Source organism: Triturus cristatus, chromosome 8 (genome assembly GCF_964204655.1).
Source record: "Triturus cristatus chromosome 8, aTriCri1.1, whole genome shotgun sequence".
Classification (NCBI taxonomy): domain Eukaryota; kingdom Metazoa; phylum Chordata; class Amphibia; order Caudata; family Salamandridae; genus Triturus; species Triturus cristatus.
In genome coordinates, this window is record NC_140591.1 from 1,627,678,661 (window position 1) to 1,627,705,317 (window position 26,657).

The 26,657-nt window shown below is 49.7% G+C and overlaps 1 protein-coding gene across 4 annotated transcripts in view; it reads left to right on the plus strand.

Moving 5' to 3' along the window:
- The first annotated feature begins 382 nt into the window (after positions 1-382).
- The window catches only part of LOC146808458 (transient receptor potential cation channel subfamily M member 2-like), a 729,321-nt gene continuing 703,046 nt past the window's right edge, over positions 383-26,657 (plus strand). The window contains exon 1 of one of the 4 annotated variants that reach the window (XM_085623568.1): positions 383-506. The gene's annotated coding sequence lies outside the window, so the exon portion shown is untranslated. Of the gene's footprint in view, positions 507-9,844; positions 10,037-12,984; positions 13,123-26,657 lie in introns of those variants that run through there. The other 3 variants (XM_085623566.1, XM_085623567.1, XM_085623565.1) reach the window with 3 other exon arrangements.

Below are 26,657 nucleotides of genomic sequence, written 5' to 3' on the forward strand. Positions count from 1 at the left end.
GATTTGTCCCACATTTCTTCCTGCCTGGACTTAGAAATGCGTGCGAGGCCAGCAAAAACATACAAGCAGGAGTCCCCGTGGGCTCGGAGTGCCCGCCGGAGTGTGACATGGAGGCCAGCCTTGCAGCCGCCAGGGGTTTTGCTCACATGTCACATGTTCGCTTCCGCTTCAAGGAGGGGGAGGGGGGGGGGCGATGAGCTCGTCTCCGGTGCTCAAACTCTGACCCAGCCTCGTGGCCTCCACCCGCAGCCCCTGCGGCTGGGTCACCCCGAGGCTGGCAGGAAGCCCCCAGGGTGCGCACACTTCCTAATCTCCGTCAGATCACATGCCGCGTTTCCTCATTGTGAAGCGTGTTTGCTTTTGCTCTGTGACTTCAGAAAGATTCATCGATGCGGGCGCTGGTGCCTCCACTTTGGGCCCCCCTCAACTCTTGCAAGACCACCTTTCTTGAGGCCTGCATCCAACTGTCACTTCTCAAACGCCGGAAGTCATCTCTGCCTGTCCAGGTAAATGCTTCGTTCCGATTGGCCGCCTCTTGTAACCGGATTAATAACTGGTAGCGCCACATTCATGCGATTTAAAGCCTGCAAAATCTGCAGTGCAACAGCCGTGCGCACGCGCATGCCTCCACAGCTGGGCGTCTACCCACAGTGCACCGCGGTATAGTGCAGGGCACAGGAGACACGCGCTGACACCAGCAGAGAGGCCGGATCCCAGGGTACTGGAAACAGCAGTTTCACTCTGTCCGGAATTCAAGTCCGGACACATTTCCAATGTCAACCAACCAAAGCCAACCTGCCACTCATTCCATTCGACACATAACGGAAATACCGTTTTTCAAACTCGTCTGTTGCACTGAAGGGTCAGGACACAACGCATGCAGGTGCCAGTGGAGGGGACTGGCAGTGTGATGCGAGCGTGTGCCAGGGGTGGCAGGCTCCACCTGCTGTAAACCGATTTCATTCGGACCCTGAGCTGCCCCTGGCAGGGCGGCACATGGGCGATGTGCTCTGAGCTGCATTCCGCTGCACCGTCTGCCCGCCACCACCATGCAAGGCGCAAAGTGAAGAGAGGGGCAGAGTGTGTACATCAAACTCTGCACGTCGAGCGCGGCGCTGTCTCCACCGGGAGGAATCGTGTAGATCCCCAAAGAATGTGTTCACCTGGTTCCGCTGTCTGTACAATGCCCGCTGGGATTTGTTGAGGGAGCGCTTGTGCCATTCGGGCCTGTGACCGCTTATTCTTGTCGCTGTCCCCGCTGCGCGCTCCATCACTGCAGTGTAGGAGGCCAGGAAAAGCCCTGTGGGAGGCCAGGGAAAGGCCGGTGAAGGCCAGGGAAAGTCTTGTAGGAGACCAGGGAAAGGCCCGGAGGAGGCCAAACAAAGGCCCTTAAGAGGCCAGGGAAAACCCTGCTCTCCTGTGTGTTAACTCATGGTTCTGAAGTGTCACCAGTGCTGCTCTCCTGTGTGTTAACTCATGCTTCTGAAGTGTCACCAGTGCTGCTCTCCTGTGTGTTAACTCATGGTTCTGAAGTGTCACCAGTGCGGCTTCCTGTGTGTTAACTCATGGTTCTGAAGTGTCACCAGTGCGGCTTCCTGTGTGTTAACTCATGGTTCTGTAGTCTCACTGGTACGTTTCTCCTGTGTGTTAACTCATGGTTCTGTAGTCTCACTGGTACGCTTCTCCTGTGTGTTAACTCATGGTTCTGAAGTGTCACCAGTGCTGCTCTCCTGTGTGTTAACTCATGGTTCTGAAGTGTCACCAGTGCTGCTCTCCTGTGTGTTAACTCATGGTTCTGAAGTGCCACCAGTGCTGCTCTCCTGTGTGTTAACTCATGGTTCTGTAGTCTCACTGGTACGTTTCTCCTGTGTGTTAACTCATGGTTCTGAAGTGTCACCAGTGCTGTTCTCCTGTGTGTTAACTCATGGTTCTGAAGTCTCACCGGTGCGGCTCTCCTGCGTGTTAACTCATGGTTCTGTAGTCTCACGGGTGCGGCTCTCCTGTGTGTTAACTCATGGTTCTGTAGTCTCACTGGTACGTTTCTCCTGTGTGTTAACTCATGGTTCTGTAGTCTCACCGGTGCGGCTCTCCTGTGTGTTAACTCATGGTTCTGTAGTCTCACGGGTGCGGCTCTCCTGTGTGTTAACTCATGGTTCTGAAGTGTCACCGGTGCGGCTCTCCTGTGTGTTAACTCTTGGTTCTGAAGTGTCACCAGTGCTGTTCTCCTGTGTGTTAACTCATGGTTCTGAAGTCTCACCGGTGCGGCTCTCCTGTGTGTTAACTCATGGTTCTGAAGTGTCACCAGTGCTGCTCTCCTGTGTGTTAACTCATGGTTCTGAAGTGTCACCAGTGCTGTTCTCCTGTGTGTTAACTCATGGTTCTGAAGTGTCACCAGTGCGGCTTCCTGTGTGTTAACTCATGGTTCTGAAGTGTCACCAGTGCTGCTCTCCTGTGTGTTAACTCATGGTTCTGAAGTGTCACCAGTGCGGCTTCCTGTGTGTTAACTCATGGTTCTGTAGTCTCACTGGTACGTTTCTCCTGTGTGTTAACTCATGGTTCTGTAGTCTCACTGGTACGCTTCTCCTGTGTGTTAACTCATGGTTCTGAAGTGTCACCAGTGCTGCTCTCCTGTGTGTTAACTCATGGTTCTGAAGTGTCACCAGTGCTGCTCTCCTGTGTGTTAACTCATGGTTCTGAAGTGCCACCAGTGCTGCTCTCCTGTGTGTTAACTCATGGTTCTGTAGTCTCACTGGTACGTTTCTCCTGTGTGTTAACTCATGGTTCTGAAGTGTCACCAGTGCTGTTCTCCTGTGTGTTAACTCATGGTTCTGAAGTCTCACCGGTGCGGCTCTCCTGCGTGTTAACTCATGGTTCTGTAGTCTCACGGGTGCGGCTCTCCTGTGTGTTAACTCATGGTTCTGTAGTCTCACTGGTACGTTTCTCCTGTGTGTTAACTCATGGTTCTGTAGTCTCACGGGTGCGGCTCTCCTGTGTGTTAACTCATGGTTCTGTAGTCTCACGGGTGCGGCTCTCCTGTGTGTTAACTCATGGTTCTGAAGTGTCACCGGTGCGGCTCTCCTGTGTGTTAACTCTTGGTTCTGAAGTGTCACCAGTGCTGTTCTCCTGTGTGTTAACTCATGGTTCTGAAGTCTCACCGGTGCGGCTCTCCTGTGTGTTAACTCATGGTTCTGTAGTCTCACGGGTGCGGCTCTCCTGTGTGTTAACTCATGGTTCTGTAGTTTCACTGGTACGTTTCTCCTGTGTGTTAACTCATGGTTCTGTAGTCTCACCGGTGCTGCTCTCCTGTGTGTTAACTCATGGTTCTGTAGTCTCACGGGTGCGGCTCTCCTGTGTGTTAACTCATGGTTCTGAAGTGTCACCGGTGCGGCTCTCCTGTGTGTTAACTCATGGTTCTGTAGTCTCACTGGTACGTTTCTCCTGTGTGTTAACTCATGGTTCTGTAGTCTCACCGGTGCTGCTCTCCTGTGTGTTAACTCATGGTTCTGTAGTCTCACGGGTGCGGCTCTCCTGTGTGTTAACTCATGGTTCTGTAGTCTCACTGGTACGCTTCTCCTGTGTGTTAACTCATGGTTCTGAAGTCTCACCGGTGCGGCTCTCCTGTGTGATAGTTTTGGTTGGCTCACATAGGCATTCTGAGTAACAAAGGGTTCTGACTGCCAGCTGAGATAACACTGGGAACCAAGTCCAGCAGTGATAGCTTCAGCACCAGACAAGTGGTCTGCTAAACTCTGAGGGCCCGATGAAGAGGCGGAGATTCATATGTGGCAGAAGTATTTTGAAGACCAGCAAAGAAGCACTGAGTGTCAAGACTGGTAAAGCAGCCTGTGCGACTTCCAGAAACTTGTTCTGGCATTCCATGTGCATGCATGTGAAGTGGATATGTAGCAAGAGTGTAGTAGTAAGGCTCCATGTGTGGTTTGAGTCTCAGTGCTGGGACCAGTAGGATGCATTCTGGATGGGCCCAGTATTAACATGGTACGTGATGGAGAGTAGCTACATCTTACCTAGACAGTAGAAGTGTATTGACTGCATCCCTGTGACTGAACACCCAGACACTGAAGTGAGTGAGTATGGAGAAAAAGCCACCCACAGAAATCCTATGAGGTCCTTGTTAGCTACGGGCTGATGATTCGTTTTTCCTGAGTGATGACAGGGTAGGTTCTAGATTTCTCTTGTTAAAGGGGACAATGTTTCTACGCAGGGCTGCCCTTTTGTCTGTGCCTAATGGCTGCTCAGAAAGGCTGATGACAGCCAGGTGTGAGATCTCATGCTTCATTGTGTCCATATTTTGGATACCTCTGCTTGGGGCCAGCAGTATTGCTACAGCTGTGAGAGCCATCACCTAGCACAAAGGATGTGTCTGAGCTACTGAAAGAAAATTACATTTGAAAGAGAATCACTGCCGATCAGTGCTGAAACCTCAACAGTGGACCCACACCCCTTGTCTGGAAAATGAGTATAAAAGTGGAACTGTGAAATGATTCCTCCATAGGTCACAGGAACGGAGATAAGAAAAAGGCTCTGTTTTTTCAGTGCCTTAGTTTCTACAATACTTCTAATACATTCAGTGGATAAAATATATCTGCCAGTTTCTTTTGTTCCATGTCTTTGATGCCTGTATATCTTTCTCCAATTTACTGAGAATATTCATTCATATGCCAATGTGTAAGGAAATGTCTCTTTTTGCATTCTCGGCCCCTCCTGTTTGGGCTGATGCTGCTGTGAGTGCACTGAGTCCTGCCAAACAGGCCTCAGTGCCAGCGATCCGCCCCTTTAAAGTATATGTCTAATTGACTCACCTGCAATTGGCATAGTTTATCTTACTTATAAGTCCTTAGTATATGGTACCAAGGGTTCCCATGGCCTGTAAGTTAAAGTATCCCTCGTGGATTGTAGCACTTATTGTGCCACCACAAGAGTTACAAAGCAAAGCATGAATCCCAGCCACCTTTGCTGGCTGGTAGAACAGTTTTAAATTGCTAACTAGACGTTGCCATTTCAAGTAATGGCAAAGCGCACACATCTCGTTTTAATGTATATAAGTCACTGCTAAGGCCGGCCTAACTAGCCCTTAGGCAGGGTGCTGTATAATAAAAGGCAAGATAGGTTTTTACATGTCCTACAGTAAAAACCTCACATTGTCGTTTTTATCATGGACAGACTAGTAGCCCCATTGGTGAGTATTGGTTACACACTAACAACTCAGCAGTGCTCACTTCTGAATGGGACACTGAATACATACTTCAAGGTGTCAAAAGAATAGTTACATTAAACTCGACTTGTTGCTTAAGTCAAATTTAATGTAATGTTTGCACAAATGACAACTTTGGAAAGTTGCTACTTTTTTGTCCCAAAGTTTTCCAGTGACTGTTTACGGTTGCACACAAGCTGTTGTCCTCGAGACAGCCTTATGTCCTCCTGGAGGGAGGTGTGAACGACTCTCTGGAAGGAACACCTAGAATCTGCCAAAAAGGTGTGAGCCCTACAGGCGAGCTCCAAATGGGAAGCCACCTTTAAAGACCAAATAGTAGTCACACACGAGATGGGCTGCTCTTTTATTTTAGCTTACAGGCGGGCATCTTGGACAGAGAGGGAGAAGACATTGCCAAACCGTTTTTCTGCAGGGGTGTAGCTCCTGGGTAGCCACATCTCTGGCATGGGGTAGGGAGATCCACACTCCAAGAGAAGGGTTCTGTCATATTGAGAGTTGGCAGACATATATGTTTGGTTAGCTAGAAGCCAGACTTCACAGGAAATCACTAGGTGGTAAAGGACTGGTAGCCCATTGGCTAGTATTCACTGCATCTCCTGAAAGTAAGAACTGAATATAAAATTGGCACCCCTGGAACCTAGACCTCTATTCACATCTGTACTGGAGAGAGGACTGAAGATGGACTGTCCTGCTGTTCCCCTGGCCCAGCAAAGAGAGGCTGCACCAAAGACTGGACAGGTGCAACGACTGTGTCCATAGTGTCCCACTTGAGGAGAAAAGTAATCTAAGCCCCAGACAGAGAAGGTCACTCTAAGAACCAGTTGGCGTATACCCTGTTACAGCCACATGGCCATAAAAGCCGAAGAAGCCCACCATAGTGAGATGGTAGCCAAGAATGCCTGATCGCTGCAGACTAGCAAAGTGCAGCCTGGGAGACCAATTTCCAACCCTCGAAAGTTACTGTGAAGTCTGCTGAACCCAGTAGAGTCATTAAAGTACAGGGGATGGATTTCACGGTGGAACATCGCCCTGGTACAGATAACGCCAATGCTGACGGTCTGTCCAGATTTTTCCGCCTTAGTGATGAGGAACTCCCTGGGGTAGGGTAGTTCTCCCCACTTTTCAGCTGGAGGGGACACGTGTTAGACCTGGCACCTTGGTGTGAGTCTCCCTTCCACTTTTTGTCGCTGTGCCTCAGGTGTTTTGCTGGTGTTAGCTGCTCAGAGCGCTGTGCCACTGCCAACCAGTGCCACAGTGCAAGTGCTCCCTATTTAAAATGTATATGTTGGTTGGATTCCATGATTGCCTTATTTGGTTTACTGTCAGACCCCAGTAAAGTGCACCAGGAGTGCCAGGGCGTGTAAATATAAATGCCGCTGGTGGGCTTGCAGCACTGGTTGTGCCATCCACAGAAGCGGCCTAGTAGAAAGTGTCTAAGGTCTGCCATTGCAGAACCTGCCTGCAGTCTGGTACTGTCATGCTGACTGGGCAAGTGCACCCACTTCCCAGTCCCTAAACCTTCCCTTAACTTCATATTAGTCACCCCTATGGTAGACCCAAGGGCAGGGTGCATTGTAAGCATAAGGTAGGATAAGCCCTGATGTGTGTGGCATGTCCTAATAGTGAATTACAGCCATTTTCGTTTTTCACTATTGCAAGGCTACCTGTTCCCATAGGCCAGAATGGGCTGTTAGAATTGTTACATCCTATGATCCTAACAGACCCATGGAACATGGTAGAAAATCGAGTTTAGTATGCCTGAACTCAGAATAATAAAATACATATTTTAGTAAAGTTTATTTTAATATTCTGTGTTTGCAAATACCACTTTTAGAAAGTTGGTATTTGCTTGCCTAACCATTTCAGCCCGCCTCTGCTATGATGTGTATCTGCCTGTCTGGTTTGTGTGAGTGACAGGGCTGGGGAAACCCAAAGGGGCAGGGCTAGGTAGCCTGGTGGTGAATAGAGAGATTGACATCCAGATGGGTGGGAGGAGTGCACCTGGACTCTGAATAGGGCTGTGCTCTGCCACCACAATGCTGGCTCCACCTCCTGTGGAGCGGCTGATGTCTCTGCCCTGCACCCTGAACAGAAAGGCAGAGTCATGTCAACAAAGTGCTCAGGAACTGGTTTGGACTGGGCAAAGGCCCCTCTACCCCAGAGGAACAAAGGAATTAGGGGTATAAGTATTGGGACCCTGCTCCCAAGAAATTAGATCCTGCTTGACAAGAAGAACCTCTGCCTGAAGAGAAGGAACTGGGAAAGCTGTAAGGGGGAGTACTGTCCCAGACCTGGGGGATTGGCCTGCAGTGGTTGCCTTGCTGCTGAAAGGAGAGGAGAAAGACTACAAAGACTTTATTTCAACTTGTGCTAAAAAGATCTCCAAGGGCTTGTGCTGAGCTTGCCCCTGAACGAAGACCCAGGACCAGTGGACTTCACCAACCAGCTCCCCAGAGTTCTTTGGAAGTGCCTGCTGCTGTTGTTGGGCCTTCTGAGGGACTGTGTGTCGCAAGGAGCTGGAAGCGCGACTCAAGAAGGAGAAGCGTGCCGCCGTCGGAACTGCTGTCGTTGCATCACGTAAAGGGTGTCGCCGCTGCAGCATCGCATCGAGCAGAAGCGTCTCGCATCGTCCAGGAAGTGTCTCGCAACGCCGAAGAAGCGTGTCGCCATCGCAGCCATCGTAGCTGATGCATCGCACCGCATCAAGAGAAGAGTCTCGCATCGAGGAAGAAGCGTGTCGCCATCGCAGCCATCGTAGTTGTCGCATTGCACCGCATCAAGAAAAGCGCCTCGCATCCACGGAGAAGCGTACCGCCGTCGGAGCTGCTGTCATCGCATCGCGTAAAGGGGTGTCGCCGCTGCAACATCGCATCGAGCGGAAGCGTCTCGCAAACGTCGGAGAAGACTGCCGCTGTCAAGGCCGCTGTCGGCGCATCGCGTAAAGGGTGACGCCGCTGCAGCTGACGCATCGAGTCGAGTCTTCTCGCAACATCGGAGAAGCGTAACGCATCTGGAAGATCTTCACGTCTTTATTTCTTTGCACCAAAAACTTCATCGCATCAGCATCGTTGCAACACTTTCGTTGCCCTGCGATTAGCATCTAAGGTACATTGACTTAAAGTGTCGCATTTAAGAACTTAAGAGAACTAAGGAAACTTCTACCATCTAAAGTAAACAGTATTGTGTATTTTTATCGTTTAATGGTCTTTTGGTAACTCTATATAAAGAATCCTTATTTTTAATATAAAACCTGTGTGGTGTCCATTTGTAGGGTTGTCACTTGGTTACTGTATGTGTTCACAAATGCTTAACCTATAACGCTCTGATATAAGCCTTGTCTGCTCGCGCCAAGCTACCTAGAGGGTAAGCAGGGGTTATTTTAGGAGTGTAACCCCTTACCCTGACTAGAGGAAATGTTCCCTGCTTGTCACAAGTACCTACCTGTGCCAACCAGAGAACCCGGATTCTATCACACACTCTGGTCCAGATTCACAAAGGTAAGCTTAGACCTTAAGTCTAAAGAAAGTTAATCCATCTAGTGACTGAACTGTACAAAGGAGGATCTGGACCTGGCAGTTCAGGCTGGACTGTTCCCATGAGGAGCAGGGTCAAGACTGCTATTCATATGGCTGGGTCCAACCTGGGTCTCACCATGGTGGGCAATAGAACGATGGATTAAATCCATATCTTTTGAGTGGGGGTGAGTGGTTGAAAAGTTTCAACGCTCCGCACATCATTGTGTTGTATTTGCTATGTTCACCCTAAGTGGCCAAAGGTATGCCCAGACGTGGATCACTTGCTCACCATGCCACTGGACTCAAGCTATCCTGGCTGATGAGGGGTGTTACCCAGAAACCGGTCCCAGGATGCTTGTTTCCGGTCCAGGGAAGACCCGGCTGCGCAGTTCGGTCTGGAATGTTCCCATGTGGTACGGGGTCAGACTGATTTGCATATGGCTGGGTCTGAACTGGGGTGGCGAAGTGAGCTAAAGAACGATGATGGATTCAACCCAGATCTCTTGACTGGGGTGAGATTTTAAAAAGTGTCAGCACTACGTCCAACATCTTGCTGTGTGTTTGCTATGAACTGTACAGTGTGAACCCAGAAGAACTGAGTTCAGTTCCATGTTCCCTACTTGACCGAGTGGACTCGCCTCTTGCTTCACTGACAGCATTGGCTTCAGCATTTTATAGAAATACATTTTTGGAATTTTGAACGACTTTATCATTTGTATGTGTGTTGCACAACCTACATGTAAACTATTTTATTGACTCAAATCAATATCTTTGCCACGTTTTGTCAATGCATTGATAAAGCCCTTCCAACAACTTCCATCGGGGGGCTCTTTCGTTTCTGCGGGTTTCGTCGCTTGTACTGACTGCTTCCAAGAAAGTGGAATAAACGACTGCAGATGTTCATGTCATGAACAGATGGAGTTTCATGTTTCCTTTGGCGGAAATCCCTCGGCTGACTTCACTCTCTGTCTAAAGTGCCCTGTGCTGTGATGGGCGCTCCTAACACAGCTTTTACTGAAATGGGAGTGGTGAGGGGCCCTGTGGCTCACTGGGGGATGGGGCGATGGCCGATGACAGCATCTCTGCTCCGCTGCTGCTTTCCCGCCACTTCCGTGGCTCATGAAGGCTGTGGTAAGAGGGAGTCTGTCTCCCTGCTTTTTGTCGTCTTCCCTCGTTAGGCGGAGCGGGAAGAGTGAAGGGGGCGCCTGAGAGGTAGGGCTCCAGAAGCACAGATGGAGGCACAGCGCGCGCTCCGAGTGGACTCGTCTTGCAGGCCAGGCTGATGCAGGTACCCTCCCCAGCCCGGCACACAGCAGCTGACCGGGTGGAGGGGAGATCGGGGCCCTGCCTGGTACGCATTCACAGGCCCAGGAGCTGCAGTGGCGGGGGCTCCTACAAGGCGTGTGTTCTTGTACCCCTCCCCGCTGCTCGCCTTTACTAAGGTGCGATGTCCCCGCCTCTCACCTCACAGACTTGTGTTAGTGTGTGGCCCCTACCTGCCCTAGGGGCCAGTGCGCGCTTTTATACCAGGCACGCCCCAGGTCCTGGCAGCAGGTAACAGCTGCCCACATGTGACGTCATCGCCCTCGATATATTCCATACATTCCTGCCTCGACTCGTGGCATCTTCACACGTGTATACAAGGGTACAGCTGTGGTAACTCCATTCTTACCTCTGCACCCCAAGGTGAACTCTCTGAGATGCAGGGACATTTTAAGGCACTGTTAAGGTGGTCAACATTCAGGGCCCCACCTTGCGAGTCCCCCACTTGGAAAGTGAACTTTCTCTCTGTTTGACCTCTGTCTATTCGATTCGTCGTATCTACAGCGCCCCCTGCCTCTGCTTCTGGCTCTGCGTCTCCAGCAACTGAGATTTGAGCGATTTCCGGGGTCTCAGACAAGACATGTTTCAACTGTTCTTTGTGTAATTTACTATATTTTCGCTTCGGGCCGCTTTATTCTGCAGGCAATGAGTAACACAATCCCACCTACTTATATACGGCGTCTAGGCGCTAAGCGCGTGAATGATTGTGTCCCTGATGCTTCAGGGGCAGCAGCAGGGACACGGGGACCCATGGTGGTAATCTGTAAACTGACTGCTGATTGGAGAGAGATGTGAAGGCCCCGAGCTCGTAGACAACCCGCCGCAAGAGCCCGAGGAGCGAACGGCGTCAAGGCGAACGAGAGGGACAAGAGGGCGAGGAGGGGGCGGAGACAGTTTAAATACCCCTGTCCCCCTCCCTTCCCCGCCGGAAGTAGCCATCTGCTGGGGTCTCCACCTCACACCCCTGTGCCTTCCTGTGGCCGCCCTTTTAGGGAGGGGGGCGGGGGGGACTGCTGCTCAACCCCCCCCCCCCCAGCCTTACAGAGGGTTCGTGCCTGTAGCCGAGAGCTGTGTGGAATGATAGCAGATGTTGAGTTCGCTGCCATAATAAAGCCATCGCTGAACTGCCTTCTAGTTACAGCATGCCCCCCTCCTGCACCCTGGGGGGCAGGGGCATGGTGAAGCTGCTCCCTTACAGAGCTGGCACTGCCCTCAGACAGCCCAGATGACTGACCCACCTGGACACAGTCAGTAAGATACACAATGGAGGGTGAAGACTAGGGGCGCAATTTACAAAGGTAAACTGAGACGAAAGTCTAACTTTACGACTTTCGGTATTCACAAAGGGCATTTAGGAGTAGTAAAGTTAGACTTTTGTCTCAGTTTGGTCCAAAAGTCTAGTCTCAGTTAAACAAAAGACCAAACCACAAGTTAAACTGAGACACAAGTCTAACTCTCCTCTTCGTGAATGCCCTTTGTGAACACCAAAAGTGGGTCAGTTGAACTTCCCTCTCAGTTTACCTTTGTGAATCGGGTCCCGAGTATACACAGCACTGTAAATGCTCTAGGCCTGGGAAAAATGCAGATTACGCTGGCGTAATCCGCGTAATCTATGGGCTTTCTCACTATGTCAAATCGCGTAGTTTCGCGCTATTCGGCTCAACATTATAGATCAGGAGCAGGGGAACAACGCGAACAACCAGCAGGTCAGCAGCTGTCGTTCACGGCACTCGTGTTTTTTGCCCTATTTTTTTTGTGTTAAATGCATATTGCGTCATAAATTGGCGTGAGGATGTATTCAGCGCTACAATATAGTGCTATATGATGAATTTGAATTTCACTGAATTATGAGTAATTTCGACAATTTTCCTACATTTTGTTGCAATTATGTGTTAACAAATCATACGCATTTTATACTCACCCTAAAATGTACATTCTCTGCCAGGTGTAAAATAATCCAAGGGTTGCTTATTAGTTTTGTGCAATGACACACACGATTTGCAATTTAGTACGGTTTACTGATGCTTGCCGACCGGCCACATTATGCACATTATGTTTTGTAAAAAGGAAGGTACTTCCTGAACCGTTTCTCTGTCCCTCTTGCGTCATTGACATTTTCTGCATTGGAAAATATGTCTTAGTGAACTCCTTCTCTTGAGACTCACAATGCTCAGAATCAGTTGTGGCCACACCTTGGGACTTCTGGGTAATTCCTTCATGGATGAAGCCCCCGTCGAGAGAGAGAGTTTTGTGTGTTTGCGTGTTGTGTGTGTGAGTGTGTTTGAGAGAGAGAGATGGTGTGCATTACATTTCATATGTGTTACCTGAAGATGAAAGGCCATAGTAATAGTTGCAGCATAGTTTGTTCTTTCAGCACGCGTCTGGCCCCGCCCCCTTCCATCAGCATCACCGTTGCCACACTTTCTATGCACTTGAAGCGCCGTGTGTTTCGCGCTGCCGTCGCCAGGAGCTGTAATTACAGCCTAGGCCGGTGCTCTGACTGGAGCGGCGTCGGCCGGGCTCTCACGCAGGGCAGAGCGGGGCGAGGCCTGGGCTGACACCTCGGCCACCCACCTCCTACGGCTGAAAAATGACCCTAGTAACTGCCTTTTGTTGCGCCTGGTTCAATGGCTTCACTCAGCCGGCTCCCTCTCCCTCCTTTCCCCTGCTGTCACCTGTGCAGAGCAGAGACAGGCGGCACCTGTCTCACCAGGGAATTTACAGGCACCTGTACGAGAACAGCATCCCGTCTTCACCTGTAAGAGAACAGCCCCCTGCCTTCACCTGTGAGAGAACAGCCCCCTGTCTTCACCTGTGAGAGAACAGCCCCCTGTCTTCACCTGTGAGAGAACAGCCTCCTGCCTTCACCTGTGAGGGAACAGCCCCCTGTCTTCACCTGTGAGAGAACACCATCCAGCCTTCACCTGTGAGAGAACACCATCCAGCCTTCACCTGTGGCAGCCAGACTCCAGACAAAGAACAGCCTGTGAGATCCCAGAACCCTTCCGTGTGCGTGCAGGACGGCTCCTGTTTCACTGCCTCCCGCCCCAGGTGACAGCCTCCTCTGCTCTCTCTCTAATCTGCCTTTCTTATCAGGTGAAGTCTAGTGGGGGCTCTTTTACCCTACACTCACGTCACAAGTGTCCCGCTCCCGTGTTATCACAGGGCTCTGAAACCAGAAGAGGGCTCTACTCCTGTGTGTCTTCACATGGCCCTGGCATTTTGTAGGTGCTGCTCTCCTGTGTGTTAACTCATGGTTCTGAAGTCTCACTGGTACGCTTCTCCTGTGTGTTAACTCATGGTTCTGAAGTCTCACCACTGCTGCTCTCCTGTGTGTTAACTCATGGTTCTGAAGTCTCACCGGTGCGGCTCTCCTGTGTGTTAACTCTTGGTTCTGAAGTCTCACCGGTGCGGCTCTCATGTGTGTTAACTCTTGGTTCTGAAGTCTCACCGGTGCGGCTCTCCTGTGTGTTAACTCATGGTTCTGTAGTCTCACTGGTGCAGCTCTCCTGTGTGTTAACTCATAGTTCTGAAGTGTCACCGGTGCGGCTCTCCTGTGTGTTAACTCATGGTTCTGTAGTCTCACTGGTACGCTTCTCCTGTGTGTTAACTCATGGTTCTGAAGTGTCACTGGTGTTGCTCTTCTGTGTTAACTCATGGTTCTGAAGTGCCACCAGTGCTGCTCTCCTGTGTGTTAACTCATGGTTCTGTAGTCTCACCGGTGCTGCTCTCCTGTGTGTTAACTCATGGTTCTGAAGTCTCACCGGTGCTGCTCTCCTGTGTGTTAACTCATAGTTCTGAAGTGTCACCAGTGCGGCTCTCCTGTGTGTTAACTCATGATTCTGAAGTCTCACTGGTATGGTTCGCTAGTGTTTACTTGTGGCTCTGAAGTCTCACCGGTGCTCCTCTCCTGTGTGTTAACTCATGGTTCTGTAGTCTCACTGGTACGCTTCTCCTGTGTGTTAACTCATGGTTCTGAAGTGTCACTGGTGTTGCTCTTCTGTGTTAACTCATGGTTCTGAAGTGCCACCAGTGCTGCTCTCCTGTGTGTTAACTCATGATTCGGAAGTCTCACTGGTATGGTTCGCTAGTGTTTACTTGTGGCTCTGAAGTCTCACTGGTGCTGCTCTTCTGTTTGTTAACTCATGATTCTGAAGTCTCACCGGTGCGGCTCTCCTGTGTGTTAACTCTTGGTTCTGAAGTCTCACCGGTGCGGCTCTCCTGTGTGTTAACTCATAGTTCTGAAGTGTCACCGGTGCGGCTCTCCTGTGTGTTAACTCATGGTTCTGTAGTCTCACTGGTACGCTTCTCCTGTGTGTTAACTCATGGTTCTGTAGTCTCACCGGTGCTGCTCTCCTGTGTGTTAACTCATGGTTCTGAAGTGTCACCGGTGCGGCTCTCCTGTGTGTTAACTCATGGTTCTGTAGTCTCACTGGTACGCTTCTCCTGTGTGTTAACTCATGGTTCTGTAGTCTCACCGGTGCTGCTCTCCTGTGTGTTAACTCATAGTTCTGAAGTGTCACCGGTGCGGCTCTCCTGTGTGTTAACTCATGGTTCTGTAGTCTCACTGGTACGCTTCTCCTGTGTGTTAACTCATGGTTCTGTAGTCTCACCGGTGCTGCTCTCCTGTGTGTTAACTCATGGTTCTGAAGTGTCACCAGTGCTACTCTCCTGTGTGTTAACTCTTGATTCTGAAGTCTCACTGGTATGGTTCGCTAGTGTTTACTTGTGGCTCTGAAGTCTCACTGGTGCTGCTCTTCTGTTTGTTAACTCATGGTTCTGAAGTGTCATCAGTGCTGCTCTCCTGTGTGTTAACTCATGATTCTGAAGTCTCACCGGTGCGTCTCTCCTGTGTGTTAACTCTTGGTTCTGAAGTCTCACCGGTGCGGCTCTCCTGTGTGTTAACTCATGGTTCTGTAGTCTCACTGGTACGTTTCTCCTGTGTGTTAACTCATGGTTCTGAAGTCTCACCGGTGCTGCTCTCCTGTGTGTTAACTCATGGTTCTGAAGTGTCACCAGTGCGGCTTCCTGTGTGTTAACTCATGGTTCTGAAGTCTCACCGGTGCGGCTCTCCTGTGTGTTAACTCTTGGTTCTGAAGTCTCACCGGTGCGGCTCTCCTGTGTGTTAACTCATGGTTCTGAAGTCTCACTGGTACGCTTCTCCTGTGTGTTAACTCATGATTCTGAAGTCTCACCGGTGCGGCTCTCCTGTGTGTTAACTCATGGTTCTGAAGTGTCACCAGTGCTACTCTCCTGTGTGTTAACTCTTGCTTCTGAAGTCTCACTGGTATGGTTCGCTAGTGTTTACTTGTGGCTCTGAAGTCTCACTGGTGCTGCTCTTCTGTTTGTTAACTCATGGTTCTGAAGTGTCACCAGTGCTGCTCTCCTGTGTGTTAACTCATGATTCTGAAGTCTCACCGGTGCGGCTCTCCTGTGTGTTAACTCTTGGTTCTGAAGTCTCACCGGTGCGGCTCTCCTGTGTGTTAACTCATGGTTCTGTAGTCTCACTGGTACGCTTCTCCTGTGTGTTAACTCATGGTTCTGTAGTCTCACCGGTGCTGCTCTCCTGTGTGTTAACTCATGGTTCTGAAGTGCCACCAGTGCTGCTCCCCTGTGTGTTAACTCATGGTTCTGAAGTCTCACCGGTGCTGCTCTCCTGTGTGTTAACTCATAGTTCTGAAATGTCACCAGTGCTACTCTCCTGTGTGTTAACTCATGGTTCTGAAGTCTCACCGGTGCTGCTCTCCTGCATTAACTCATGGTTCTGAAGTGCCACCAGTGCTGCTCTCCTGTGTGTTAACTCATAGTTCTGAAGTGTCACAAGTGCTACTCTCCTGTGTGTTAACTCATGATTCTGAAGTCTCACTGGTATGGTTCGCTAGTGTTTACTTGTGGCTCTGAAGTCTCACTGGTGCTGCTCTTCTGTTTGTTAACTCATAGTTCTGAAGTGTCACCGGTGCGGCTCTCCTGTGTGTTAACTCATGGTTCTGTAGTCTCACTGGTACGCTTCTCCTGTGTGTTAACTCATGGTTCTGTAGTCTCACTGGTGCTGCTCTCCTGTGTGTTAACTCATAGTTCTGAAGTGTCACCGGTGCGGCTCTCCTGTGTGTTAACTCATGGTTCTGTAGTCTCACTGGTACGCTTCTCCTGTGTGTTAACTCATGGTTCTGTAGTCTCACCGGTGCTGCTCTCCTGTGTGTTAACTCATGGTTCTGAAGTGTCACCAGTGCTACTCTCCTGTGTGTTAACTCTTGATTCTGAAGTCTCACTGGTATGGTTCGCTAGTGTTTACTTGTGGCTCTGAAGTCTCACTGGTGCTGCTCTCCTGTGTGTTAACTCATGATTCTGAAGTCTCACCGGTGCGGCTCTCCTGTGTGTTAACTCTTGGTTCTGAAGTCTCACCGGTGCGGCTCTCCTGTGTGTTAACTCATGGTTCTGTAGTCTCACTGGTACGTTTCTCCTGTGTGTTAACTCATGGTTCTGAAGTCTCACCGGTGCTGCTCTCCTGTGTGTTAACTCATGGTTCTGAAGTGTCACCAGTGCGGCTTCCTGTGTGTTAACTCATGGTTCTGAAGTCTCACCGGTGCGGCTCTCCTGTGTGTTAACTCTTGGTTCTGAAGTCTCACCGGTGCGGCTCTCCTGTGTGTTAACTCATGGTTCTGAAGTCTCACTGGTACGCTTCTCCTGTGTGTTAACTCATGATTCTGAAGTCTCACCGGTGCGGCTCTCCTGTGTGTTAACTCATGGTTCTGAAGTGTCACCAGTGCTACTCTCCTGTGTGTTAACTCTTGCTTCTGAAGTCTCACTGGTATGGTTCGCTAGTGTTTACTTGTGGCTCTGAAGTCTCACTGGTGCTGCTCTTCTGTTTGTTAACTCATGGTTCTGAAGTGTCACCAGTGCTGCTCTTCTGTGTGTTAACTCATGATTCTGAAGTCTCACCGGTGCGGCTCTTCTGTTTGTTAACTCATGGTTCTGAAGTCTCACCGGTGCGGCTCTCCTGTGTGTTAACTCTTGGTTCTGAAGTCTCACCAGTGCGGCTCTCCTGTGTGTTAACTCATGGTTCTGTAGTCTCACTGGTACGCTTCTCCTGTGTGTTAACTCATGGTTCTGAAGACTCACCGGTGCTGCTCTCCTGTGTGTTAATTCATGGTTCTGAAGTGTCACCAGTGCGGCTCTCCTGTGTGTTAACTCATGGTTCTGAAGTCTCACCGGTGCTGCTCTCCTGTGTGTTAACTCATGGTTCTGAAGTGTCACCAGTGCGGCTCTCCTGTGTGTTAGCTCATGGTTCTGAAGTCTCACCGGTGCGGCTCTCCTGTGTGTTAACTCTTGGTTCTGAAGTCTCACCGGTGCGGCTCTCCTGTGTGTTAACTCATGGTTCTGAAGTCTCACTGGTACGCTTCTCCTGTGTGTTAACTCATGATTCTGAAGTCTCACCGGTGCGGCTCTCCTGTGTGTTAACTCATGATTCTGAAGTGTCACCAGTGCTGCTCTCCTGTGTGTTAACTCATGGTTCTGAAGTCTCACCACTGCTGCTCTCATGTGTGTTAACTCATGGTTCTGAAGTGTCACCAGTGCGGCTCTTCTGTTTGTTAACTCTTGATTCTGAAGTCTCACCGGTGCGGCTCTCCTGTGTGTTAACTCTTGGTTCTGAAGTCTCACCGGTGCGGCTCTCCTGTGTGTTAACTCATGGTTCTGTAGTCTCACTGGTACGCTTCTCCTGTGTGTTAACTCATGGTTCTGAAGTGCCACCAGTGCTGCTCTCCTGTGTGTTAACTCATGGTTCTGTAGTCTCACTGGTACGCTTCTCCTGTGTGTTAACTCATGGTTCTGAAGTCTCACCGGTGCTGCTCTCCTGTGTGTTAACTCTTGGTTCGGAAGTCTCACCGGTGCTGCTCTCCTGTGTGTTAACTCATAGTTCTGAAGTGTCACCGGTAATGCTCTCCTGTGTGTTAACTCTTGGTTCTGAAGTCTCACCGGTGTTGCTCTCCTGTGTGTTAACTCATGGTTCTGAAGTGTCATCAGTGCTGCTCTCCTGTGTGTTAACTCATGATTCTGAAGTCTCACCGGTGCGTCTCTCCTGTGTGTTAACTCTTGGTTCTGAAGTCTCACCGGTGCGGCTCTCCTGTGTGTTAACTCATGGTTCTGTAGTCTCACTGGTACGTTTCTCCTGTGTGTTAACTCATGGTTCTGTAGTCTCACTGGTATGCTTCTCCTGTGTGTTAACTCATGGTTCTGAAGTGCCACCAGTGCTGCTCTCCTGTGTGTTAACTCATGGTTCTGTAGTCTCACTGGTACGCTTCTCCTGTGTGTTAACTCATGGTTCTGAAGTCTCACCGGTGCTGCTCTCCTGTGTGTTAACTCTTGGTTCGGAAGTCTCACCGGTGCTGCTCTCCTGTGTGTTAACTCATAGTTCTGAAGTGTCACCGGTAATGCTCTCCTGTGTGTTAACTCTTGGTTCTGAAGTCTCACCGGTGTTGCTCTCCTGTGTGTTAACTCATGGTTCTGAAGTGTCATCAGTGCTGCTCTCCTGTGTGTTAACTCATGATTCTGAAGTCTCACCGGTGCGTCTCTCCTGTGTGTTAACTCTTGGTTCTGAAGTCTCACCGGTGCGGCTCTCCTGTGTGTTAACTCATGGTTCTGAAGTCTCACTGGTACGCTTCTCCTGTGTGTTAACTCATGATTCTGAAGTCTCACCGGTGCGGCTCTCCTGTGTGTTAACTCATGGTTCTGAAGTGTCACCAGTGCTACTCTCCTGTGTGTTAACTCTTGCTTCTGAAGTCTCACTGGTATGGTTCGCTAGTGTTTACTTGTGGCTCTGAAGTCTCACTGGTGCTGCTCTTCTGTTTGTTAACTCATGGTTCTGAAGTGTCACCAGTGCTGCTCTCCTGTGTGTTAACTCATGATTCTGAAGTCTCACCGGTGCGGCTCTCCTGTGTGTTAACTCTTGGTTCTGAAGTCTCACCGGTGCGGCTCTCCTGTGTGTTAACTCATGGTTCTGTAGTCTCACTGGTACGCTTCTCCTGTGTGTTAACTCATGGTTCTGTAGTCTCACCGGTGCTGCTCTCCTGTGTGTTAACTCATGGTTCTGAAGTGCCACCAGTGCTGCTCCCCTGTGTGTTAACTCATGGTTCTGAAGTCTCACCGGTGCTGCTCTCCTGTGTGTTAACTCATAGTTCTGAAATGTCACCAGTGCTACTCTCCTGTGTGTTAACTCATGGTTCTGAAGTCTCACCGGTGCTGCTCTCCTGCATTAACTCATGGTTCTGAAGTGCCACCAGTGCTGCTCTCCTGTGTGTTAACTCATAGTTCTGAAGTGTCACAAGTGCTACTCTCCTGTGTGTTAACTCATGATTCTGAAGTCTCACTGGTATGGTTCGCTAGTGTTTACTTGTGGCTCTGAAGTCTCACTGGTGCTGCTCTTCTGTTTGTTAACTCATAGTTCTGAAGTGTCACCGGTGCGGCTCTCCTGTGTGTTAACTCATGGTTCTGTAGTCTCACTGGTACGCTTCTCCTGTGTGTTAACTCATGGTTCTGTAGTCTCACCGGTGCTGCTCTCCTGTGTGTTAACTCATAGTTCTGAAGTGTCACCGGTGCGGCTCTCCTGTGTGTTAACTCATGGTTCTGTAGTCTCACTGGTACGCTTCTCCTGTGTGTTAACTCATGGTTCTGTAGTCTCACCGGTGCTGCTCTCCTGTGTGTTAACTCATGGTTCTGAAGTGTCACCAGTGCTACTCTCCTGTGTGTTAACTCTTGATTCTGAAGTCTCACTGGTATGGTTCGCTAGTGTTTACTTGTGGCTCTGAAGTCTCACTGGTGCTGCTCTCCTGTGTGTTAACTCATGATTCTGAAGTCTCACCGGTGCGGCTCTCCTGTGTGTTAACTCTTGGTTCTGAAGTCTCACCGGTGCGGCTCTCCTGTGTGTTAACTCATGGTTCTGTAGTCTCACTGGTACGTTTCTCCTGTGTGTTAACTCATGGTTCTGAAGTCTCACCGGTGCTGCTCTCCTGTGTGTTAACTCATGGTTCTGAAGTGTCACCAGTGCGGCTTCCGGTGTGTTAACTCATGGTTCTGAAGTCTCACCGGTGCGGCTCTCCTGTGTGTTAACTCTTGGTTCTGAAGTCTCACCGGTGCGGCTCTCCTGTGTGTTAACTCATGGTTCTGAAGTCTCACTGGTACGCTTCTCCTGTGTGTTAACTCATGATTCTGAAGTCTCACCGGTGCGGCTCTCCTGTGTGTTAACTCATGGTTCTGAAGTGTCACCAGTGCTACTCTCCTGTGTGTTAACTCTTGCTTCTGAAGTCTCACTGGTATGGTTCGCTAGTGTTTACTTGTGGCTCTGAAGTCTCACTGGTGCTGCTCTTCTGTTTGTTAACTCATGGTTCTGAAGTGTCACCAGTGCTGCTCTCCTGTGTGTTAACTCATGATTCTGAAGTCTCACCGGTGCGGCTCTTCTGTTTGTTAACTCATGGTTCTGAAGTCTCACCGGTGCGGCTCTCCTGTGTGTTAACTCTTGGTTCTGAAGTCTCACCAGTGCGGCTCTCCTGTGTGTTAACTCATGGTTCTGTAGTCTCACTGGTACGCTTCTCCTGTGTGTTAACTTATGGTTCTGAAGACTCACCGGTGCTGCTCTCCTGTGTGTTAATTCATGGTTCTGAAGTGTCACCAGTGCGGCTCTCCTGTGTGTTAACTCATGGTTCTGAAGTCTCACCGGTGCTGCTCTCCTGTGTGTTAACTCATGGTTCTGAAGTGTCACCAGTGCGGCTCTCCTGTGTGTTAGCTCATGGTTCTGAAGTCTCACCGGTGCGGCTCTCCTGTGTGTTAACTCTTGGTTCTGAAGTCTCACCGGTGCGGCTCTCCTGTGTGTTAACTCATGGTTCTGAAGTCTCACTGGTACGCTTCTCCTGTGTGTTAACTCATGATTCTGAAGTCTCACCGGTGCGGCTCTCCTGTGTGTTAACTCATGATTCTGAAGTGTCACCAGTGCTGCTCTCCTGTGTGTTAACTCATGGTTCTGAAGTCTCACCACTGCTGCTCTCATGTGTGTTAACTCATGGTTCTGAAGTGTCACCAGTGCGGCTCTTCTGTTTGTTAACTCTTGATTCTGAAGTCTCACCGGTGCGGCTCTCCTGTGTGTTAACTCTTGGTTCTGAAGTCTCACCGGTGCGGCTCTCCTGTGTGTTAACTCATGGTTCTGTAGTCTCACTGGTACGCTTCTCCTGTGTGTTAACTCATGGTTCTGAAGTGCCACCAGTGCTGCTCTCCTGTGTGTTAACTCATGGTTCTGTAGTCTCACTGGTACGCTTCTCCTGTGTGTTAACTCATGGTTCTGAAGTCTCACCGGTGCTGCTCTCCTGTGTGTTAACTCTTGGTTCGGAAGTCTCACCGGTGCTGCTCTCCTGTGTGTTAACTCATAGTTCTGAAGTGTCACCGGTAATGCTCTCCTGTGTGTTAACTCTTGGTTCTGAAGTCTCACCGGTGTTGCTCTCCTGTGTGTTAACTCATGGTTCTGAAGTGTCATCAGTGCTGCTCTCCTGTGTGTTAACTCATGATTCTGAAGTCTCACCGGTGCGTCTCTCCTGTGTGTTAACTCTTGGTTCTGAAGTCTCACCGGTGCGGCTCTCCTGTGTGTTAACTCATGGTTCTGTAGTCTCACTGGTACGTTTCTCCTGTGTGTTAACTCATGGTTCTGTAGTCTCACTGGTATGCTTCTCCTGTGTGTTAACTCATGGTTCTGAAGTGCCACCAGTGCTGCTCTCCTGTGTGTTAACTCATGGTTCTGTAGTCTCACTGGTACGCTTCTCCTGTGTGTTAACTCATGGTTCTGAAGTCTCACCGGTGCTGCTCTCCTGTGTGTTAACTCTTGGTTCGGAAGTCTCACCGGTGCTGGTCTCCTGTGTGTTAACTCATAGTTCTGAAGTGTCACCGGTAATGCTCTCCTGTGTGTTAACTCTTGGTTCTGAAGTCTCACCGGTGTTGCTCTCCTGTGTGTTAACTCATGGTTCTGAAGTGTCATCAGTGCTGCTCTCCTGTGTGTTAACTCATGATTCTGAAGTTTCACCGGTGCGTCTCTCCTGTGTGTTAACTCTTGGTTCTGAAGTCTCACCGGTGCGGCTCTCCTGTGTGTTAACTCATGGTTCTGTAGTCTCACTGGTACGTTTCTCCTGTGTGTTAACTCATGGTTCTGAAGTCTCACCGGTGCTGCTCTCCTGTGTGTTAACTCATGGTTCTGAAGTGTCACCAGTGCGGCTTCCTGTGTGTTAACTCATGGTTCTGAAGTCTCACCGGTGCGGCTCTCCTGTGTGTTAACTCTTGGTTCTGAAGTCTCACCGGTGCGGCTCTCCTGTGTGTTAACTCATGGTTCTGAAGTCTCACTGGTACGCTTCTCCTGTGTGTTAACTCATGATTCTGAAGTCTCACCGGTGCGGCTCTCCTGTGTGTTAACTCATGGTTCTGAAGTGTCACCAGTGCTACTCTCCTGTGTGTTAACTCTTGCTTCTGAAGTCTCACTGGTATGGTTCGCTAGTGTTTACTTGTGGCTCTGAAGTCTCACTGGTGCTGCTCTTCTGTTTGTTAACTCATGGTTCTGAAGTGTCACCAGTGCTGCTCTCCTGTGTGTTAACTCATGATTCTGAAGTCTCACCGGTGCGGCTCTCCTGTGTGTTAACTCTTGGTTCTGAAGTCTCACCGGTGCGGCTCTCCTGTGTGTTAACTCATGGTTCTGTAGTCTCACTGGTACGCTTCTCCTGTGTGTTAACTCATGGTTCTGTAGTCTCACCGGTGCTGCTCTCCTGTGTGTTAACTCATGGTTCTGAAGTGCCACCAGTGCTGCTCCCCTGTGTGTTAACTCATGGTTCTGAAGTCTCACCGGTGCTGCTCTCCTGTGTGTTAACTCATAGTTCTGAAATGTCACCAGTGCTACTCTCCTGTGTGTTAACTCATGGTTCTGAAGTCTCACCGGTGCTGCTCTCCTGCATTAACTCATGGTTCTGAAGTGCCACCAGTGCTGCTCTCCTGTGTGTTAACTCATAGTTCTGAAGTGTCACAAGTGCTACTCTCCTGTGTGTTAACTCATGATTCTGAAGTCTCACTGGTATGGTTCGCTAGTGTTTACTTGTGGCTCTGAAGTCTCACTGGTGCTGCTCTTCTGTTTGTTAACTCATAGTTCTGAAGTGTCACCGGTGCGGCTCTCCTGTGTGTTAACTCATGGTTCTGTAGTCTCACTGGTACGCTTCTCCTGTGTGCTAACTCATGGTTCTGTAGTCTCACCGGTGCTGCTCTCCTGTGTGTTAACTCATGGTTCTGAAGTGTCACCGGTGCGGCTCTCCTGTATGTTAACTCATGGTTCTGTAGTCTCACTGGTACGCTTCTCCTGTGTGTTAACTCATAGTTCTGAAGTGTCACCAGTGCTACTCTCCTGTATGTTAGCTCATGGTTCTGTAGTCTCACTGGTACGCTTCTCCTGTGTGTTAACTCATGGTTCTGTAGTCTCACCGGTGCTGCTCTCCTGTGTGTTAACTCATGGTTCTGAAGTGTCACCAGTGCTACTCTCCTGTGTGTTAACTCTTGATTCTGAAGTCTCACTGGTATGGTTCGCTAGTGTTTACTTGTGGCTCTGAAGTCTCACTGGTGCTGCTCTTCTGTTTGTTAACTCATGGTTCTGAAGTGTCATCAGTGCTGCTCTCCTGTGTGTTAACTCATGATTCTGAAGTCTCACCGGTGCGGCTCTCCTGTGTGTTAACTCTTGGTTCTGAAGTCTCACCGGTGCGGCTCTCCTGTGTGTTAACTCATGGTTCTGTAGTCTCACTGGTACGTTTCTCCTGTGTGTTAACTCATGGTTCTGAAGTCTCACCGGTGCTGCTCTCCTGTGTGTTAACTCATGGTTCTGAAGTGTCACCAGTGCGGCTTCCTGTGTGTTAACTCATGGTTCTGAAGTCTCACCGGTGCGGCTCTCCTGTGTGTTAACTCTTGGTTCTGAAGTCTCACCGGTGCGGCTCTCCTGTGTGTTAACTCATGGTTCTGAAGTCTCACTGGTACGCTTCTCCTGTGTGTTAACTCATGATTCTGAAGTCTCACCGGTGCGGCTCTCCTGTGTGTTAACTCATGGTTCTGAAGTGTCACCAGTGCTACTCTCCTGTGTGTTAACTCTTGCTTCTGAAGTCTCACTGGTATGGTTCGCTAGTGTTTACTTGTGGCTCTGAAGTCTCACTGGTGCGGCTCTCCTGTGTGTTAACTCTTGGTTCTGAAGTCTCACCAGTGCGGCTCTCCTGTGTGTTAACTCATGGTTCTGTAGTCTCACTGGTACGCTTCTCCTGTGTGTTAACTCATGGTTCTGAAGTCTCACCGGTGCTGCTCTCCTGTGTGTTAATTCATGGTTCTGAAGTGTCACCAGTGCGGCTCTCCTGTGTGTTAACTCATGGTTCTGAAGTCTCACCGGTGCTGCTCTCCTGTGTGTTAACTCATGGTTCTGAAGTGTCACCAGTGCGGCTCTCCTGTGTGTTAGCTCATGGTTCTGAAGTCTCACCGGTGCGGCTCTCCTGTGTGTTAACTCTTGGTTCTGAAGTCTCACCGGTGCGGCTCTCCTGTGTGTTAACTCATGGTTCTGAAGTCTCACTGGTACGCTTCTCCTGTGTGTTAACTCATGATTCTGAAGTCTCACCGGTGCGGCTCTCCTGTGTGTTAACTCATGATTCTGAAGTGTCACCAGTGCTGCTCTCCTGTGTGTTAACTCATGGTTCTGAAGTCTCACCACTGCTGCTCTCATGTGTGTTAACTCATGGTTCTGAAGTGTCACCAGTGCGGCTCTTCTGTTTGTTAACTCTTGATTCTGAAGTCTCACCGGTGCGGCTCTCCTGTGTGTTAACTCTTGGTTCTGAAGTCTCACCGGTGCGGTTCTCCTGTGTGTTAACTCATGGTTCTGTAGTCTCACTGGTACGCTTCTCCTGTGTGTTAACTCATGGTTCTGAAGTGCCACCAGTGCTGCTCTCCTGTGTGTTAACTCATGGTTCTGTAGTCTCACTGGTACGCTTCTCCTGTGTGTTAACTCATGGTTCTGAAGTCTCACCGGTGCTGCTCTCCTGTGTGTTAACTCTTGGTTCGGAAGTCTCGCCGGTGCTGCTCTCCTGTGTGTTAACTCATAGTTCTGAAGTGTCACCGGTAATGCTCTCCTGTGTGTTAACTCTTGGTTCTGAAGTCTCACCGGTGTTGCTCTCCTGTGTGTTAACTCATAGTTCTGAAGTGTCACCAGTGCTACTCTCCTGTGTGTTAACTCATGGTTCTGAAGTCTCACTGGTGCGGCTCTCCTGTGTGTTAACTCATGGTTCTGAAGTGCCACCAGTGCTGCTCTCCTGTGTGTTAACTCATGGTTCTGTAGTCTCACTGGTACGCTTCTCCTGTGTGTTAACTCATGGTTCTGAAGTCTCACCGGTGCTGCTCTCCTGTGTTAACTCATAGTTCTGAAGTGTCACCAGTGCTACTCTCCTGTGTGTTAACTCATGGTTCTGTAGTCTCACTGGTACGCTTCTCCTGTGTGTTAACTCATAGTTCTGAAGTGTCACCAGTGCTACTCTCCTGTATGTTAGCTCATGGTTCTGTAGTCTCACTGGTACGCTTCTCCTGTGTGTTAACTCATGGTTCTGTAGTCTCACTGGTACGCTTCTCCTGTGTGTTAACTCATGGTTCTGAAGTCTCACCGGTGCTGCTCTCCTGTGTTAACTCATAGTTCTGAAGTGTCACCAGTGCTACTCTCCTGTGTGTTAACTCTTGATTCTGAAGTCTCACTGGTATGGTTCGCTAGTGTTTACTTGTGGCTCTGAAGTCTCACTGGTGCTGCTCTTCTGTTTGTTAACTCATGGTTCTGTAGTCTCACTGGTACGCTTCTCCTGTGTGTTAACTCATAGTTCTTAAGTGTCACCAGTGCTACTCTCCTGTATGTTAGCTCATGGTTCTGTAGTCTCACTGGTACGCTTCTCCTGTGTGTTAACTCATGTTCTGTAGTCTCACTGGTACGCTTCTCCTGTGTGTTAACTCATGGTTCTGAAGTCTCACCGGTGCTGCTCTCCTGTGTTAACTCATAGTTCTGAAGTGTCACCAGTGCTACTCTCCTGTGTGTTAACTCTTGCTTCTGAAGTCTCACTGGTATGGTTCGCTAGTGTTTACTTGTGGCTCTGAAGTCTCACTGGTGCTGCTCTTCTGTTTGTTAACTCATGGTTCTGAAGTGTCACCAGTGCTGCTCTCCTGTGTGTTAACTCATGATTCTGAAGTCTCACCGGTGCGGCTCTTCTGTTTGTTAACTCATGGTTCTGAAGTCTCACCGGTGCGGCTCTCCTGTGTGTTAACTCATGGTTCTGAAGTCTCACCGGTGCGGCTCTCCTGTGTGTTAACTCATGGTTCTGTAGTCTCACTGGTACGCTTCTCCTGTGTGTTAACTCATGGTTCTGAAGTCTCACCGGTGCTGCTCTCCTGTGTGTTAACTCATGGTTCTGAAGTGTCACCAGTGCGGCTCTCCTGTGTGTTAACTCATGGTTCTGAAGTCTCACCGGTGCTGCTCTCCTGTGTTAACTCATAGTTCTGAAGTGTCACCAGTGCTA